Genomic DNA, 18,851 nt, shown 5'->3' with positions numbered 1-18,851 from the left:
AAATGCCAGGATTTCATTGCTGTCACAGCCTTAAACCTGCGCCACAGCGTGAGAAAAATGACCAGGTCTCCATTAATTACTAGCTCTTTTTAATAATAATATTTATCATTATTATTGTTGTTATTATTATATTATTATTAACAGGGCGACATGGTGGAGAAACAGATCCTGGGGTCCTGGGTGTGTGACTGTGTCATGTCCTGTGTCTCTTTACCTCACTGTGTGCTCATTTAGCACATGGTTCTGTTTATTATTGTTCCTGTCTCCGCCCTAGTCCTGCCTTAGCTCCGCCCTCTCATCAGTGTCTCCTTTGTAGTCCTGCCTCTCGTTATCAGTCCCAGGTGTTCCTTGTCAGTGCTTTGTGTATATACCCCTCTGTGTGTGCTGTGTTCCTGTGTCGGTTCTTGTGTGTGTAGATCTTTGTCTTCCTGTTTTCATGTCTACCCTGGTTCACAGTTGTCTGTCTGAGTCCTCCTGTCTGTTCTAGTTAGTTTTATGTAGTCAGTGTTTTTCTTCTTGCTCGTGTTTGTTTTGTTTAGTTGTAGACTTGTTAAATAAAGTATTCCTTGCGTTTACGTCCACCTCCTTGTCTTCTCCTGCCCAGCCGTGACAGACTGTCTGTGAGGAGTTCCAGGTGACTGTCTCTGGGAGAACACACCAAACTCCTCAGTGTCAGCGTGGGTTTCCTCCGGGTGCTCCGGTTTACTCACGAAGTTATAAAAGGAAAAAAAAAAAGGTAGGTGAATTGTCTGTTTGAAAGTATCCATAGGTGTGTGTCACTGTGCCCTGTCCAGAGCGCCCTGTATGGAAGATAATCTGTCTCATCACACTTTGAAATATTACCACCTCTGAATTTATAGCTCTGAAATTCTTCATCAGAATATAACTGCTCTTGAACTGAACTCGTGAATTTAAGAACACGTTTTCACTGTTATTCAAGGTTAATAAATTCAGATAAAAACATTCAAGCTCAAATTCAAACAATACATTTCGAAGTTTCTCAGATTCGGTAGACGACATTCAGACACCAAAATACGAGTTACACAAGATTCAGAGTCACATCCGGGTCACCAAGGATGAGCAATCGATTCATTAGGATTTTCTCTTCCTCCTTTAAATGGTGCAGTAGTTACAGTCTGTCGCCGCTAGGTGGCGAAACACGAACACAACTTCCACACCGTGGAAAAACTACACGTTTAGCTTCATTCCGCGGATATTATCTCTTTATTTTCAAAGAGTCTCAAAAATCTGAAAGTCTCACTAAAGACACAATAACAGACTATTGACGTCCTGAAGAACTTTTACTGTGGATTTATTTTGTGTAGAAACCTTCCTCGCTCTAAATATCCGCAGAATTGTGGCACAAAAATAACTAATAATAATATACTTTTAGCCTTTTAATAAAAGCGTTAACTAAATATAAAAGTCTCAACGATGAAACAATAACAAAATGAACAAAACCCTTAAGCCAACGCTGAAATGTGAACTGTAATTGAACACAGTTTATTCCGCCTCCTGTGGCGCCAGTGAAGGACAAGCTTTGACTGTTTTCTGGTGTTTTACTCACGGACCTGGTTTAGTTCTGAATCCGGAGCTTGCTCCTTCTTCCAAATTTGGGGCTGAACTCTCCCGTTTTCTAGGACGGAGCTGTAGACGATTCTGCGCAGTAAGACCAAGCTCACTGCAGGCTGCGCGTGCACGACCCAATAAAGATTAACCCCATAAACGCCAGGCCTAATGAACTTAAAGTACACACATTACTTTAGATACTATTTTCACCGTGTCTCTGAGCCTAGAAAATATCATTAATGTTCATAAACACAGAGCAGTGTAATAGAGGACAACCACATTCTGCTGCTGTTGATTTAAATGAAGGGGTGTCTTTGTTGTTGTTTGTTTTTTACCAAGTGTTCCCAAGCGTCCCTTTAAGTCTTTCTGCTTCAGCTGGTTTTTCCTAAACATCTCCTCAGTATTTTATCAGAACCACTGCCCTGGTGAAATGGCCAAGTCCAGGCTCCTAAGAAGAGAGAGATCACGCTGGTACAGCACAAGGCGTAGGGACAGTAACAGGCAGGAAGGCAGAATCATGTGGTGTTTAAAGACATATGTGGCGGGGGCGCACGCTCCAGGGGCTACTACTATGCACCCTCTATAAAATAAAAGAGCTTACCGCCACATACAATAACCACGACTACGCCACCCCAATTGTCTAGAGGGTATGGGGACCCCTGTCAGGTTTCTCAAATAAATGAGTGATAAGGCTGCTTAACAAAAGGCACTTTATTCAGTCAACACAGTATAAAAATCAATTCACATTAACACGAGTCTTGAATTCAATAGTGAACACCAGGAACACTCCCATTCAGCCCAATACCTCTGGCAAAGCCTAAAAAGGTTAATAGTAAGATGCCCACAGAGTAATAAAGGAGTTCCAGTTAATTACCCCAAGGAAACAAAACAAAGAAAACACCTCTAAACATAAACCACTCACAAAAAGAAGGAAACCAAAAGTACTCAAACTTAAGCCTTGGGGCAGAACACTAATAATTACTCTAGGGTCATCACGATTAAGACTTATTCAAATGTGTTAAACACTAAATGGGCATAAAGGGCAACCCCTAGTAACACTGAGTAAAAAAATAGTGGTCCTATGGTCCACTAAGAGAAGAAAACTAAAAGACAACAGTACAAATGGCTCAATAAAACACTACAATACTACTAAAATTTGGCATGAGAGGCAAGCAAGTAATATAAAAAGAAGGACCAGGCCTGGCGCCACTAGAAACATAAAACACAGGATCAGTCTACATTTCGGTACACTCCTGTCCTTAAAACATAACAATCAAAATGCTAAGATGAGATACACTAATAAAAAGAGAAACACCAACCTAGCTGCTGCAAAGTGCGATCAACCAGCACCGGAACAATGACGTTCAGGCAACTGCAATCAAGTGTAAGCCTTAACGGCGAAGTCAGTTATCCGTGGCCTCGAACCACCGTCTACCCTATAGATCGCTGGGTAGTCAAGCAAGGCTAGAAACCTGCTTAAACCTCGGACACTTGGCTTCCGATTCAGCCAGAGAAATACGACTCAGCTTCCACCGCCGCGACGACGCTGCACGCCCACACACACCACCTTGGTTGATCGAAAGCGGAAGTGAAAATTATTGGTGATCCTGGGGCTTTTATCGTCCTATCCAACCCACCAGGTGGCGACAATAATACCCTCTTTAGCGCTCCCTGTCAACCATACCACATTCACCCCCTCTTTCAAAGTTCACCGTCCCGGTGAACTAGTTACCCCACCAGAACACTACTGCCATGGCCGAAAAATGGTAAGAACGGGGCCAGATGTGACTAAACCAGTAACACCATTTGCTGTAGCTGCACGAGGGAGGTGGAAAGGGTTTGGATGCTGGCCTGCAGTGCTACGAGCCGAACGCCGCAACATAGGAACAGGTAAAAACTCCGGCCCTTGATGTTCAGGTATCAACGGCACCTGAGGAGCTAAGGGGATAGCAGGTGCGCTAACTGTACACCCCTGCTGCTCTTGGATAGGTTCCACTACCTGACCTAAACGAGGCTCAGTCACCCTCCCAACCACATCAACTACTGGGGGCCCTACACCCACCAATACCTCTCCCGATACACTCTCTTCTTCTAAATCATCTAAACCTACCTCCTGATGACAAGCTAACCCGGGTTCTACAATAACCTTTTCGGCTGGTGTTAATGAATTTGTTGCCGTGGTCACAACCTTTAATTCTGACCGATGCACTGTTTTGCAACCTTCCTCAGTCCCTGTTGGCCTAATCTTATACAGAGTCCCCACATGATCTAAGCACTCCACTATATCAAAAACAGTAGAACTCCAGAGATCCTGTACCTTATGCCTACCTTGAAAATGATTCCTACAACGAACCCGTGTGCCTGGAGAAAGTAGGGGTGCTGGTGCATTATAATTACGCCTCCGATATGCTGCTGCCTCCTCTAAATGTTCTTTTGCTCTAACGTACACCTCAGCCAAATGCTCCCTATGTTGAGCTACCCAATCAGAAAGATCAATGTTCCCCTCCCCTTCCTCACAACCATTCCCCAACAACCTATCAATGGGCAGCTGTGGTTTCTGCCCAAACATTAATTCATATGGGGAGTAATGGGTAGACTGGTGCACCGTGGTGTTATAAGCAAACACTAACTGTGGTAACAGTTGCGGCCACTTTCTTTTCTTTTCAGGAGGCAAAGTTCTAAGCAAATCATGCAGAGTTCTATTAAAACGCTCGCATTGCCCATTGCCTTCCGGATGGTAAGGTGTAGTCCGACTCTTCTCTATGCCGTAGAGCTCACAAAGGCGTCGCAACAACTCCCCCTCAAAGCTACGACCCTGATCTGAATGGATCCTTTGAGGTACCCCATACACATAGAACCACCTTTCGGTTAACACCCTCACCACCGTACTGGCTTTTTGGTCAGGCACTGGATATGCTTGGGTAAATTTTGAAAATACATCTGTAATTACTAACACATTCTCTTGTCCGCTACTAGCCCGCTCCAAAAGGGTAAAATCGATGGCCACAATTTCTAAAGGTCGAGTGGCCAATAAACTACCCATAAAAGTTCTTACTTTAGGGCGTGTGGCCTTAGCCACGGAACATCGGTCACACTGAAGGCACCAATCCCTCACATCTTGCCACATCTTAGGCCAGTAACACCTCTGCCGCACAAGGTCCGTAGTGCGCTCTATACCCTGGTGACCGTGATGGTCATGTAGCCCGGTGAGCACCTCACCTTGCAGTGCCTTAGGCAACAACAACTGAAAGACTGGGTTGGTTGCTGATGGAAATTTAACTTGTCTGTACAAAACACCCTCATTCTCTATAATCCTAGGCCATTGCCTAACCAACTCCCTCAACCCCTCTGTCTCCCTTCTTAGCTCTAGTACCGTAGGCTTCCGTCCTTGCTTCCAATACCGCAAGAATGCGGCAATACATGGGTCAGCCACTTGCAACACCTTAAGGTCAGCCCTACTGCGACTAGGGACTGCATCTACTGTCTGACACAACAGGTCGCGTCTCTCTAAGCCACGTACCTGATGAGCTACCTCGAGGGGAATGGAAACCCCTCCTACCAACCCCCCCGGAAAAGCTTCAGAAGGGACAGGCAACCGAGACAAGGCATCTGCATTGCGATTGGCCACACCTGGGCGATACTTGATCTCATAATCAAACAATGCTAACTGGGATGCCCACCGCTGTTCTACTGCCCCCAGTTTTGCAGACTGTAAATAACTCAACGGATTATTATCCGTATAAACGATACATTTATTGCCCAAAAGATACTCCCTAAATTTTTCAGTTAAAGCCCACTTTAAAGCCAACAGCTCTAACTTCATAGTGCTGTAGTTTGACATATTTCGCTCCGATGGTCGCAACCCACGACTGGCATATGCAATTGGCCGTCGCTGCCCATCTACATCCTGGGACAACACTGCCCCTAACCCAGCATGACTCGCATCAATTTCTACATGGAAAGGGCGAGTGAAGTCAGCATATCCCAACACAGGTGCACTTACAAGTCGCTCTTTAAGACCTAAAAAGCTCCTCTCACAGGCTTCATCCCAATGTTGCCCAAGGGGATCCTGCACTCTAGGCCTGGGTCGTTTTTTAGAGCCCTGTATGGCACTCACAAGTCGATGCAGGGGAGCCGCCAAATGAGCAAACCCCTCCACAAACCGTCTATAATATGAGGCAAAACCTAAAAAGGACCGCAACTCTTTAACCGTTGACGGTCTTTTCCAGTCCTCTACTACCCGGATCTTCTCCGGGTCAGTGGACACACCTGCAGCGGAAATAACATGCCCCAAATAACCGACCTCCGTCTGAAAGAACTTACATTTCTGTAACTTCAGTTTTAGGTTATGCTGTTGCAACCTGCCCAGTACCATATCCAAACGTTGGAGATGCTGCTCGACAGTTGGAGAGAAAATGACCACATCATCTAGATACAACAACAGGGAATGGAAACTTTGGTCGCCAAAAATCCGTTCCATCAATCGCTGAAACGTACTCGGCGCATTGCATAGACCAAATGGCATCCTGTTAAATTCAAACAGGCCAAAAGGTGTACAGAAGGCAGTTTTCTCTCTATCCTGTTTAGCTACTGACACCTGGTTATACCCACTGGCCAAATCTAATGTACTAAACCACTTAGCACCACTCAAAGCATCTAGGGATTCTTCGATCCTAGGCAAAGGAAAAGCATCTTTGCGCGTCTTAGCATTAAGTTGACGATAATCGACACACAAACGGATGGACCCATCCTTCTTCTGCACAACCACTATGGGCGATGCATAAGGGCTTGTACTAGGGCTCGCTACTTTACGATCTACCAGTTCTTGTATATGGGCTTTCACTAGATCATACTGCGAAGGTGCAAGGCGCCGATACCTCTGCCTCACTGGAATAGGATCCACGAGAGGGATGGTATGCTGAACCAGTGTAGTACATCCCAAATCACCATCATGTTGACTAAAGGTGTCACGATACTTCTCCAAAACCGCTCGGGCTTGTTCCTGTTCTTGATCAGAAAGAGAGGGCCAAGTACATTGGGAAAAATCAATGCCAAACCCATCATCCCTTTGAACAGACTGAATTGTCACCACTTGCTGCTGCTCATCTCTCTGGACTTGCACGGTACTACCACTAGAAAAACATTTAGGTACATAAAGCTCCCCCAGCACCACCTTGGGCTGAAGCCACCTATCTTGATAACTCACATTCACCACAGGCACATGTATCACTCCCTGTTCCACAGTCAAAAAGGCTGAAGGGATGAGAAGGTCACCGGGCAAATGGCCATCCACAAAGGATGCTGGCTCCAACATCCCAGAAGAAAGAGCACGCCCCAGACCACCATGGCACAAGGCAGGCACAAACTTCATAGTGCCAGCTGGTACTCGAACAGCAGGGCCACGCTGCATTCTAACCAGGCCTACCCTACCCCCATGACAAGTACGTTCCAAATGCTGACATTGTGAAAATGCTCTTTGCCAAACCCTACCAGCCTGTTGGACCTCTGGGGAACGGAACAGTGCCGGCCCATGTTGTAAAAACAGCTCATTATAACACTGACTGATAACACTGACATTATAACACTGACTGACTGATATTCATCCCCAGCAACCCGGGAATAGCGTTCTTAGAGAGAAGAGTATTAGACTCACTAGAACCTTTAGTGACCAAAATACCCATACGGGGTAAAACCTTGCCAAAAACGCACACGTCCACTTCCAGATACCCCAAGTATGGAATATCTAGTCCATTAGCAGCCTTTAACTGCAACCATGGACATGACTGCAAGGATGGCTGCAAGTGACCTCGTAAATACTCATTAAAAAACTGATCTGTAACTGTGCTTACCATCGACCCGGTATCTAATAAGCAAGGCACTACCACTCCCCCAATCTCAATCTCCACTGTAGGGCATTCACCAACTAACCTTGTTGCTCCTGAAAGTCCAAAGCCCTGTTCCTCCCCTCCCGACACCTGGGCTATTGTATCGGGGGGTACTAGTTTTCCTGTTGCTGAACGGTAGCCCGGTCTACTGCTCCCCCCACTCTTAGTCCAACACTGGCCTCTGCTTTACAAAAACGAACAATGTGCCCCGGCTGACCACAACGTAGACATATTGGCTTACCATCGGCCTGAAACCGATACCGTGAATGGCGGTTAATCTGGTGACCTTGGGGCCTAGGGACTAAAGGGGCAGACTCGAGACGCTGCATGATAGCATCCAACTGGACTTGTTGCTTCCGTAGGTTCTCCTTTAGGTCTGTCAGTTCGCCTGAACGGTTAACCAAAACAGCATTAACATCTCCCTCGCGCTCAGCTACTAAATGGGTGTGACAAGAGTGTACTCGGGGGCGATGGCTGAAAGATTCGCCTTCCTCCGCCCAACGAATTGCTTCGCTACGAATATCCAAAAAGGTCACCTCGGAGTCTACACGGACCTGGCGCCGTAACTCCCTTCGCAGTGAACTATCACGTATATGTTCAATAAACTGATCGCGCAAGGTAATGTCAGGACTGGCAAAACATAAAGGATCCCTACGCTTCACAGCCTCCATTAGTGACATTAAGGCATGGGAATAAACTCTTAATGACTCGCCCTCACGTTGTCGCCGCTGAAAAAACTGAGTTTGCAGACTAACGCATGACTGCGAACACCCATACACACTACTTAAAATACTAAAAATCCCTTCTGGTCCTTCCCTCTCAGAGTCAGGACGAAACTTAACTTCTGCCTTTGCTTCGCCATCCAACAGGTCAAGTACGCTCAAAGCCTGCTCACCCCTAGACCCAGGACGTAATATCAAATACCGCCGAACCTCTTCTATCCATTCCTCCACCTTAAGGGAATCTACTGCCGGGTTTCCAGAAAACCTGGGACATTTTCTGTCCCTAGGCACATAAACATAACGTTCTACTACTCCACCCAAAATCGAAGAGTTCCCCTGGACAGAACTAGAAGTATATGATTGCCTGGAAGTACCTTCAACCGCGTTATCTACCCTTGCGGCTACAGGTCTCTGAGTTACCTCCTCTCTGAGTCTAGTATTTTCTGTCCTGAGCTGCTGAACTAGCTCGGTAAGGGCCTTAAGCTGATCTGCCAAATTCTCATCTGCCATTATTATTATTATTATTATAATATATATATATATATATATATATATATATATATATATATATATTTTTTTTTAAAGAAATATACTCTCTCTCAAAAAAAAAGAAAAAAACAAATACAACCAAATACCCAAAAGAAAAGAGAAAAAACAAAGGAGAGAGAAATGGAAGGAAAAAAAAATCTGTAGGTGTAAGTGGCTTCAGCTCCAATCCCCAGGTCCTCCGGCTCCTTCTGGATGGCAAAAGTCTTCTGTTGGCATCAACGCTTCAGTCCAGCCGTGACCACCGCTCTCTCCGTCCCTCCTCCTTCTCCCTTCTCCTCTCCCTCCAAACACCTACTTGCCAAGCCAAATACTGAGCCACCATATACTATTGACCACACACCTGTCAAACAGCCTTAATCTAATCACGATCCTGCCGACTACGCCAAGAATGTGGCGGGGGCGCACGCTCCAGGGGCTACTACTATGCACCCTCTATAAAATAAAAGAGCTTACCGCCACATACAATAACCACGACTACGCCACCCCAATTGTCTAGAGGGTATGGGGACCCCTGTCAGGTTTCTCAAATAAATGAGTGATAAGGCTGCTTAACAAAAGGCACTTTATTCAGTCAACACAGTATAAAAATCAATTCACATTAACACGAGTCTTGAATTCAATAGTGAACACCAGGAACACTCCCATTCAGCCCAATACCTCTGGCAAAGCCTAAAAAGGTTAATAGTAAGATGCCCACAGAGTAATAAAGGAGTTCCAGTTAATTACCCCAAGGAAACAAAACAAAGAAAACACCTCTAAACATAAACCACTCACAAAAAGAAGGAAACCAAAAGTACTCAAACTTAAGCCTTGGGGCAGAACACTAATAATTACTCTAGGGTCATCACGATTAAGACTTATTCAAATGTGTTAAACACTAAATGGGCATAAAGGGCAACCCCTAGTAACACTGAGTAAAAAAATAGTGGTCCTATGGTCCACTAAGAGAAGAAAACTAAAAGACAACAGTACAAATGGCTCAATAAAACACTACAATACTACTAAAATTTGGCATGAGAGGCAAGCAAGTAATATAAAAAGAAGGGAGAGGAAAAAAAGGAAAAGAAACAAAAGAAAACAGTGGCCTACAGGCAACCAGGCCTGGCGCCACTAGAAACATAAAACACAGGATCAGTCTACATTTCGGTACACTCCTGTCCTTAAAACATAACAATCAAAATGCTAAGATGAGATACACTAATAAAAAGAGAAACACCAACCTAGCTGCTGCAAAGCACGATCAACTGGCACAGGAAGTGTGACATTCAGGCCACCGCGGTCAATTACTATATTGAAGTTAAAACATAAATCGCCATTAACCGCATTGCTCCCCATATCACAATTCCTAACCCACCAAGATAAGATGCACTAATATAAAAAAAAGAGAAACACCAACCTAGCTGCTGCAAAGTGCGATCAACCAGCACCGGAACAATGACGTTCAGGCAACTGCAATCAAGTGTAAGCCTTAACGGCGAAGTCAGTTATCCGTGGCCTCGAACCACCGTCTACCCTATAGATCGCTGGGTAGTCAAGCAAGGCTAGAAACCTGCTTAAACCTCGGACACTTGGCTTCCGATTCAGCCAGAGAAATACGACTCAGCTTCCACCGCCGCGACGACGCTGCACGCCCACACACACCACCTTGGTTGATCGAAAGCGGAAGTGAAAATTATTGGTGATCCTGGGGCTTTTATCGTCCTATCCAACCCACCAGGTGGCGACAATAATACCCTCTTTAGCGCTCCCTGTCAACCATACCACACATAGTTTGTTTATTTAAGTCTTTAAGGCCTAAACACCCTCGATCCCCTGACAGCAAGGAGACGGCGGACCACTGTTGATCCACTGAGGACAAAGCAATGGTGTCTACAGTCAGTGGTGTGACAGTGGACTGATATACGCTCGCTGTCTGGGACCAGTGGAGAACACTAGAAAATCACACAAAACACACAAAAGCAGTGCTTCATTCACACATTTGTTGTTGACCTTTATAAATCAGACACTGGAATTTATTAATCTGTTTTTATTTAAATAACAAATCTCCATAATTAAGACAATGAGCAACAACGGGAGCTGTGATTAAACTTTCCTGAAAGAAAATGATTACATAAGTACACATCTATGTTTTGTTAAGGTAAGGGTTAACCCATAACCCATAGCCATAGTCTTTATGAAGATTTACGAAGATAAACCACTGTTCGTCTTGTTTCTCTCTCTGATCCTCACCATGTTAATGTTGTATGGGTTTTTTCCTTCAATTTTGATTAATTCATTCAATTAACTTGGGATTTATTTTAAAATACAGTTATGGGGTGTTGTTACAGCAAAACAGCACAGAACCAGGCTGAGGAGAAAGATAAAGTTAATAAGGCTGCATCACAATACAGGTACATGCTGAAGGAGTATGGCCCGAGCAGTGTGAGGCAGATGGGAGAATGGGTTGTACTGGGGTTCCCTGAGGGGGGAAGTTTCAGTCCAAATCAGTTGGAACGGTGGACAGATGAATTAACACATAAAGAACAGGAGACTGAAATACTCAGACAGATTATTCAGCTTAGTGAGTGTGGGTGTTGTAAAAAACTTCCAGAGCCGTTTGTAGCGGACCAGAAGACGCTACAAATGTGGAAGGGAGAAGCAGATAAAAGAATTCAGAAAAAGAACAGAAATGAAAAGAAGAGAGAAGTTAATGAGGATGTTAAATCAAATGTTTGTGCTGATTCACCAATATCTAACCATTGTGCAAATGTTTGTGCTGTTCTTCCGTGTACTCCCATGCCTGTTCTGGCCCCTCCACCCCCTCCTGAGTACGGCCTATATCTGAAGATCAACTGGGACCTGGACGTGAATCCACATCGCCCAGCGCAGGCCTCAGCACCTCCTCCTCCTCCGCATTCACCTGCACTCCCTCCACCCGCCGTGACACAACCAACCGTTCGACAACAGCTGCAGACTCTGCCAAGGGACCCTCCCATCCAGACACGCCTGAGAGAATCACAGAGCCAAGCGTAAAGCCCAAAGCCAGAAAAAAGGAGATTGCGTCACTAAGCATGAAACTCCGCTCCAGGGACAACGACGAAGAGGACGAGATTCCCGGCCTAGTCGAGGCCATGAACCAGTTTAGCATGCCGATGCTTGAGGTTCTAATGGGTGAAACCATCGGACAGGTGTTCAGACCATGGACTTTTGCTGAGATCAAAGAGGTGGAGCTTCTCTTCCCGATGTCACTGATAGAGGAGAGGAATTCTGCAAACGCTTAAAACAGTTCTGTGAGACTTTTCGTCCGAGCCTGCACGAGCTGGGAAGAGTGCTGGCCGTTCGGATGGGAGTTGACTGGACGAGAGTGCAAGGAGATCTCATGACTGGAGCGGACATTCAACCCAACAGGACAGAGTTGGGTCAGGCGTATCTCACCAAATTTGATGCATTGTGTGAACGCATCAATAGGAGGTATCCGCTCCAACATGATGCATGAAGAATTGCAGAGTGCAAACAACAGCCAGACGAATCAGCACGGTCCTTCCTTTCCCGCCTTCTGGAAATGACAAGGAAACATGGAGGCGGTGGACCACCAACGGAGGACTGGGAGACTGCAGACATAACAGCCTGGGAATAACAGCTGAAATACCACTTTGTGTGCAGTTTACGCCCAGATCTACGTGCCTGTGTCAAAAACAACTGTTTAGATGTGGACGTGGGCCGACTGAAAGAGGTGGAAAAGTATGCAGTGCATGCTGAAAAACCCCTGAATGCGAAGAGAGAAAAATGCACAGCTGGCATTGTGGAAGCAGGTTAATAAATAAAGGTGTTAATAAATGTTGATGTTGGTGGTTCCTCATGAGCTGTTAGTGATTTTTGTTAGAACAGGAAACATGTCATTTGTCAGCTGCACGCTGGATACTTCTTGCCTTGTTGCTTTAACCGTTGAATGTTACTATTCAGTGTTGCACAATTCTAAAGCCTGCTCCTTACACAGGATGATGGAGAGCCTCATGATTTTTGACAGCTATCTCTCGGGTTTGCTCCTTTTAAAGGATATTCCAGTTCCTAACACTGATCTTAATTTGTTTGTTGATGGGTTAGCGTCCCATGACACCTGTGGAAAGAACCAAGTTGGCTGTTGTGTCTCTGCATGAGTGTTTGTGTTCTGGCAGGTTGCCAGGGTCATATATATATGTATGTGAGCCAGAACCAAAACTGGTTTAACACCTTTTGAAATTTTGTTTGGATCCACCAGGCCATGTGGGCGACGTGGGACTCTTGGAAGAACACATGTTGTCCTATTGTAAGAAATTACTAACAATAAGGCGTTCTATTCACTCACAGACCTTGCCTTAACCCTTGGAGGGGAAGTTACACTCCTTGAAACAGGAGACTGGGTGGTGAACAGCGGTGGTTGGGGCCCTTCCAAGTCCTGCTGAACTGTTAATCTTTATCTTTTGGTTGATGTTGTTGGCACCAGCATTGACTGGGTTATTTCCAGGTTCAGGCTATCACATCGACGTCATACGATCAGGTATAAATCTTTGGCATCTAAAAGCTAAATATGCTGTTACTACAGCCACAAATTCATCATGTCATGTGTAATATGGGTGCTCGGGACGTTCCCATTATCATGCCGTTTCCTTACAATGTTTCCACTTGTGCCAAATACATGAGAAAAATGCATCCAGATCCATTGAAGATAGAATGCTTACTGCAGGGGAATAAAAGTAAAATGTGTAAGGATGAAGACATCCTAGATCAGTCAATAAAGGGGGGCTTTATGTGTCCTAGTGATTGTGCTCTAGCAGCTGGCTCAAAAACATTCAACTATTCAGTTATACATCGTGAATGTCACATGTTTGGTGATCACTGCTGCACTTTCATTCCTAATCACACAGCAGCAAACGGGTAGTTCACTGAGGCAATGAAGGAGTTAACAACTTTCACTGAGGAGTTGTATGGATTTTCAGGTGTAAATAATGACTGGACGGCATGGTTTGATTCTTATTTTAGCAAATGGGGAGCATTGGGGCTGAAGCTGGCTGTCGCGGTGATCATTTCTCTATTAGTAATTGCACTAATCGGATGTTGTATTATTCCCTGTATCAGAAGTCTGATCATCAAAACTATTGAGGGTTCTGTTACATTCAGTATGGTGAGTGCAGGTGTGTACATGGAGCTTGACCGTGCAGCCTCTGGTCGCGAAAGAAATCCGCTGGATGAGATGCCTCTTGAAATGCCCCCGCTAACCTATGCCTCATTGGATGGGAAGTAAATCTTAACATTAAACTCACTTTTCATTTATTAATGCTGATTTCAAGATGTTTTTATGATTTTATAAGTTTAAATGATAATTTGATTTAATCATTTGACATATAATCATTCAATATGTTTTTAAGTGCATGAGTTATGATGCCTAGACTGAAAGCTTAGCTAGTCTATAGTTGATGTTATCTTTTGCATTTTCTTTTAGCAATATTATGATTAAAAGTTCACATGCATTGATGTTTTTAAATCATAAAAAGGGAGGAATGTGATGGGAAAATGCAGATTAACACTAATGAGTAATGGTTAATAATAACTAATTACATAATATATTCAGGGAGTATTGGTTTTGATTAATCTTGGTTAATTCTTACTAAATTATGTAGGTCTTAGTGCTTGAAGGGACTTATTGCATTGTGTGGTTACGGTGACCTGTGGGAGGAAGGTGCTGAGGAGATTAGAAGGAAGGCAGTCAACAACTGAAAAACATGTCTCACCATTTCTCCCTGACAACTATAAAGTTGGAGATAATGGGGCACCAATAAGGGAATGTTTGGGTTGATGAAACAAGACATGATGTAATAATGGAGTACGTGACTGGGGTCCTATATATGGCTTGGATTTGTTCAATAAACTCGAGAGATAAGAGAGAATCTTTGACTGCATGTCTTATTCCTCTCTTCTCCCCAAAGAATTATTTGAGCATCGATCTTCCTTCTTGGTGATACTAAAAAGAATGAGATTCATTTTAGGTTTTGCCATAACAATTCCATCAGGTTTTGTAATTTTAATATGAAGGTACAATAATGTGTTATTTAGATCCATATAATCTTTACCATGGCTGGCTATGAAAAACTAGAGTGGGGCGGTGTGGGATATTAATGACAATGGCGGAATTTCGACACAAGTGTTTTTCTCAATAGCGGTTCGTGTTAAAGGTACTGTAAACAAGTCAAGTTTTGATTTAATACACTCTTCAGACATGCGATGAAGTAGAGCCATGTTCAGAGTATGGTATTAACAGGCTCTCTACAGGATGGATTGGTCGTATACTTCCCCTTACTCTTTCTTTTTCATCTCACGCTTGGCCACACCTCTTGCCCTGGGGGTCAGTTCACTGATTTTCAAGCCATCACCAACATGCCTAATGTTGTGAAAAATAATTTTATTACTTTGTGTTAGTGGACAAATATCCTTAAATGATTAGTTAAAATTAAGCATTTATAATTGTGTGAAATCTTGTATCTTATATGTACTCAGATGAATGATTAACCAGTATTTAACCATGCATTTAAACAGTTTAGAATCTGCACATTAACTGGCATGATGACTCAGTATTAGCACCTTTCTAAATTCTTAGACCTCTAACATTGAACAGATCTGCACTTAGGGTTTTAGTATAAATTACAAGTGTTAACTAGGACAGCTGAACTTTAGGGCATCTCAGTGACCTTAAGTCCATTAGTGACTCCTCTGAATCTTGGTGACAGAAAAGGAGTGTGGGAAACAAAACCTACAGTGTCAGAAGGGCATGATGAGTGTTTTGGGGTCACAGGTGCATGGGAAACTTGCACGCGAGAAACCTGAGTACTAACATGTTTAATTATGCATATTAATATATGTTAATCAGCCAGAAAAGCCTCACCACCAGGGTATACGTCATTTAGGGTATAAAACTGGAGTCAGATGGGGGGAGAGGTCAGAACTCTACTGGGAAGGCTATTAGACTTTTTCATGTATTAGTTCTCTTGGATCCAATAAATACTTTGATTTGCTTTGAACTTCACTCAACTGGTTTTTGCAAAGCTCCCGGAACGAGCACGTGTGTGGGGGGTGTATTTTGGACCTTTTGGATATGAAATTTAAATTTTAATTACTTTGAGAACGGTCCAAAATAACATTTTTAATCTTCACTAACCCACCTTGATTGTGTGTCATAATACGTGTCAGACCATTACTGACAACATCGCTTACAACGTTTTTAGCAGCTGATTTTAGATATGGTTTGGCTATATTAAAGCCCTTCTTGAACAGCGGTATAGCCATTCTGAATAAACTTCTAAAACTCCCACCAAATCGTGCACCATACATTGTTGGGCTACCTGTATAGCCGGGCATGTGACCTCCAGCCTGATTTTGATAGTAAGAAACGTAACGTTCAGGATCCATGGACAGTCTGTTGAAAGATTCCATTTCAAAACTTAATTGCTTGTTTTACAGGTGCAGCTTTACAACCACATTCCTGTAGGAAAAATTTACGTGCTGGTTCTGATCGGTTTTAACTTCTATAGCGATATCGTTTATCTGTGACTTTGTTGTTGACACATAGTGTGGCTTGCTGTATCTAACTGTGACAATATCATGGTTGTTTCTTGATATATGTACACATCGTAACAGTGGTACAAAGCTGTCTGCAATTAATTGGTAATCAGCAATGTCTGTGTAAACAAACATTGAGTAGAAACCTCCATAGATGTCGACAGAGTGTGGCGCGTACTGTTTCTGTACAACATCCGGATCATTTGTTTTAACAACACAATTTAGTATCACACCTGGCTTAAAACCTAAGATGATGGCTAGTTTACCATTAAATATCAAAACTGTGACTCATTTGGTTATAAACAAGACCTATTGAATGGTCTACTAGATGAATATTAATCTCAGCAACCAATGCCAGTATATGGTTATAGTACCCTGTAGGTATTATTTGTGTTGTTTTGTCCAATTTCTGATCAATTACACTAAATGTAGCATCTAGTTCACAAAAGTTTGTCCATGTTCGTGGGTATTGAAACTCTATCATCACTACTTCCCAGTCACCTAGATTGACCGGTTTGGCTAGTTTTGTTCTATAATTAAAAATTTATCAAAGTACACTGACATAGACGAATTGGTTGGCAGAGTGACGCAAAAACCATTGTCACCCACATTTGTCCTTTCATTTAAATGAACTAGTTCACAAAGTACTACATCTTTTAAGGCCTTTGTATGTCCACTACATAATTTTCAAGAACCTAGCTGTTAAATTTTGTATGGCCAACTAAACCATTTCACTAAAACCTTTGTTTTTTTACCCTGTCTTTTTTTATCAATTTTTTTTTTCAAATTTGAATGTTTATCTGCAGACATGTGGATTTTTTGCAACTTTTCTTCATAGAAACTGGCAAATGTATAATGTCGCCATCATAACCTTATGCCTAAACGGGTGTTTGACATTGGATACAGTCTGTTATAGTGGTAAACTCCTGTGTATAGTTCTTCTCAAATATGTGTGTATAGATTCATTTCCTTTCGTCACGTCAGCAGGCATGGTTTTGATATTACGGTGGTAATTATTGTTGTACCCGCTCATATCTTGTAAAACAGCAATGTACCTTTTGAAGTTTACAGCTGTTAGATATCACCACATACAACTTTGTAGCATTCTATTAAACAGTTCTATGACACCGGCTTTTAGCTCACTACCTGTAGCAAAATGTTTGATTTTTTTTTTTTATAAAAATTTTTGAAATTTTTTTTTGAAAAACTCTTTACCCATCAGTCTGTAACTTTTGAGGAACTCTGCCTTCTTCTAATATGGTCGCAAATGCCTTTGAGACTTCCAAACCTGACTTATTTTTTAACAATCAAGCCCATGCATATTTGCTGAACACATCAATACATGTCAACATATATTTATATCCATAGTTTTCCCTAGAATACTCACTCATATCAACAAGATTGACTTGGAATTTAGAGTCAATACCATATACTATAAACTTTTGTAATTATGTCATATGCGTTTGTGGAGAGTGTATGCATCTTCTCCACCTAACCAGTCTGAAACCTGTTTATCAGACAGATGCAATCCTGTACTCTCGAAAACACTTTGAAACAATTTTTACTGCCTAATGAGCCAGAATTAGACGGCGTGTAATAAACCATTCTCATAAGGTTAGACATTGTTGAAAATAATGACACACGAGATTTGTTTGCTTGACTGTTTTATGCAAAAAAACAAAGAACTCATGAAATCTAGAAATTTCACACACACATCTACATTTTTCTCAACTAGATATTCATCAAATGTTTCAATCACTTTACAAAAATCAATCGGTTTCTTTGTTGAAAATTTTATTACACAAATGTTTATCATATAAGTACATAGACAAAGCACATAGCCAATTAGTACTGTATTGTCACTTATGCATTAGTATTGTCACATATTATACTGTATTGTCAGATATTATGCATGAGAGACAGTAATTTACTAATAGTCACAAGGGTTGATTCGTTAGAATCTATACATAACTGTGTCAAATGACATCAATCGTGTGATGTTGATTTGACAATATTCATTTGATTCTTGAAATTTTGTAAACATTTAACATCCATATCATGCACACTATTCATTCATTCATTCATTATCTGTAACCCTTATCCAAGTCAGGGTCACGGTGGGTCCAGAGCCTACCTGGAATCATTGGGCGCAAGGCGGGAATACACCCTGGAGGGGGCGCCAGTCCTTCAGAGGGCAACACAGACACACACATTCACTCACACCTACGGACACTTTTGAGTCGCCAATCCACCTACCAACGTGTGTTTTTGGATTGTGGGAGGAAACTGGAGCACCCGGAGGAAACCCACGCGGACACAGAGAGAACACATCAACTCCTCACAGACAGTCACCCAGAGCTGGAATCGAACCCACAACCTCCAGGTCCCTGGAGCTGTGTGACTGCGACACTACCTTCTGCGCCACCGTGCCGCCCCATGCACACTATTAATGAGTGTAAAATTATCCACACTATTGTCAATACATTTATACAACAAACATGTCAATTCATAGTCCACACTGTGTTTCAACACATGCTCTGACAGGCCCTGGTGTCTG

The sequence above is a fragment of the Hoplias malabaricus genome, chromosome 6, assembly GCF_029633855.1.
Source record: "Hoplias malabaricus isolate fHopMal1 chromosome 6, fHopMal1.hap1, whole genome shotgun sequence".
Classification (NCBI taxonomy): domain Eukaryota; kingdom Metazoa; phylum Chordata; class Actinopteri; order Characiformes; family Erythrinidae; genus Hoplias; species Hoplias malabaricus.
This window is presented reverse-complemented; position numbering follows the sequence as displayed.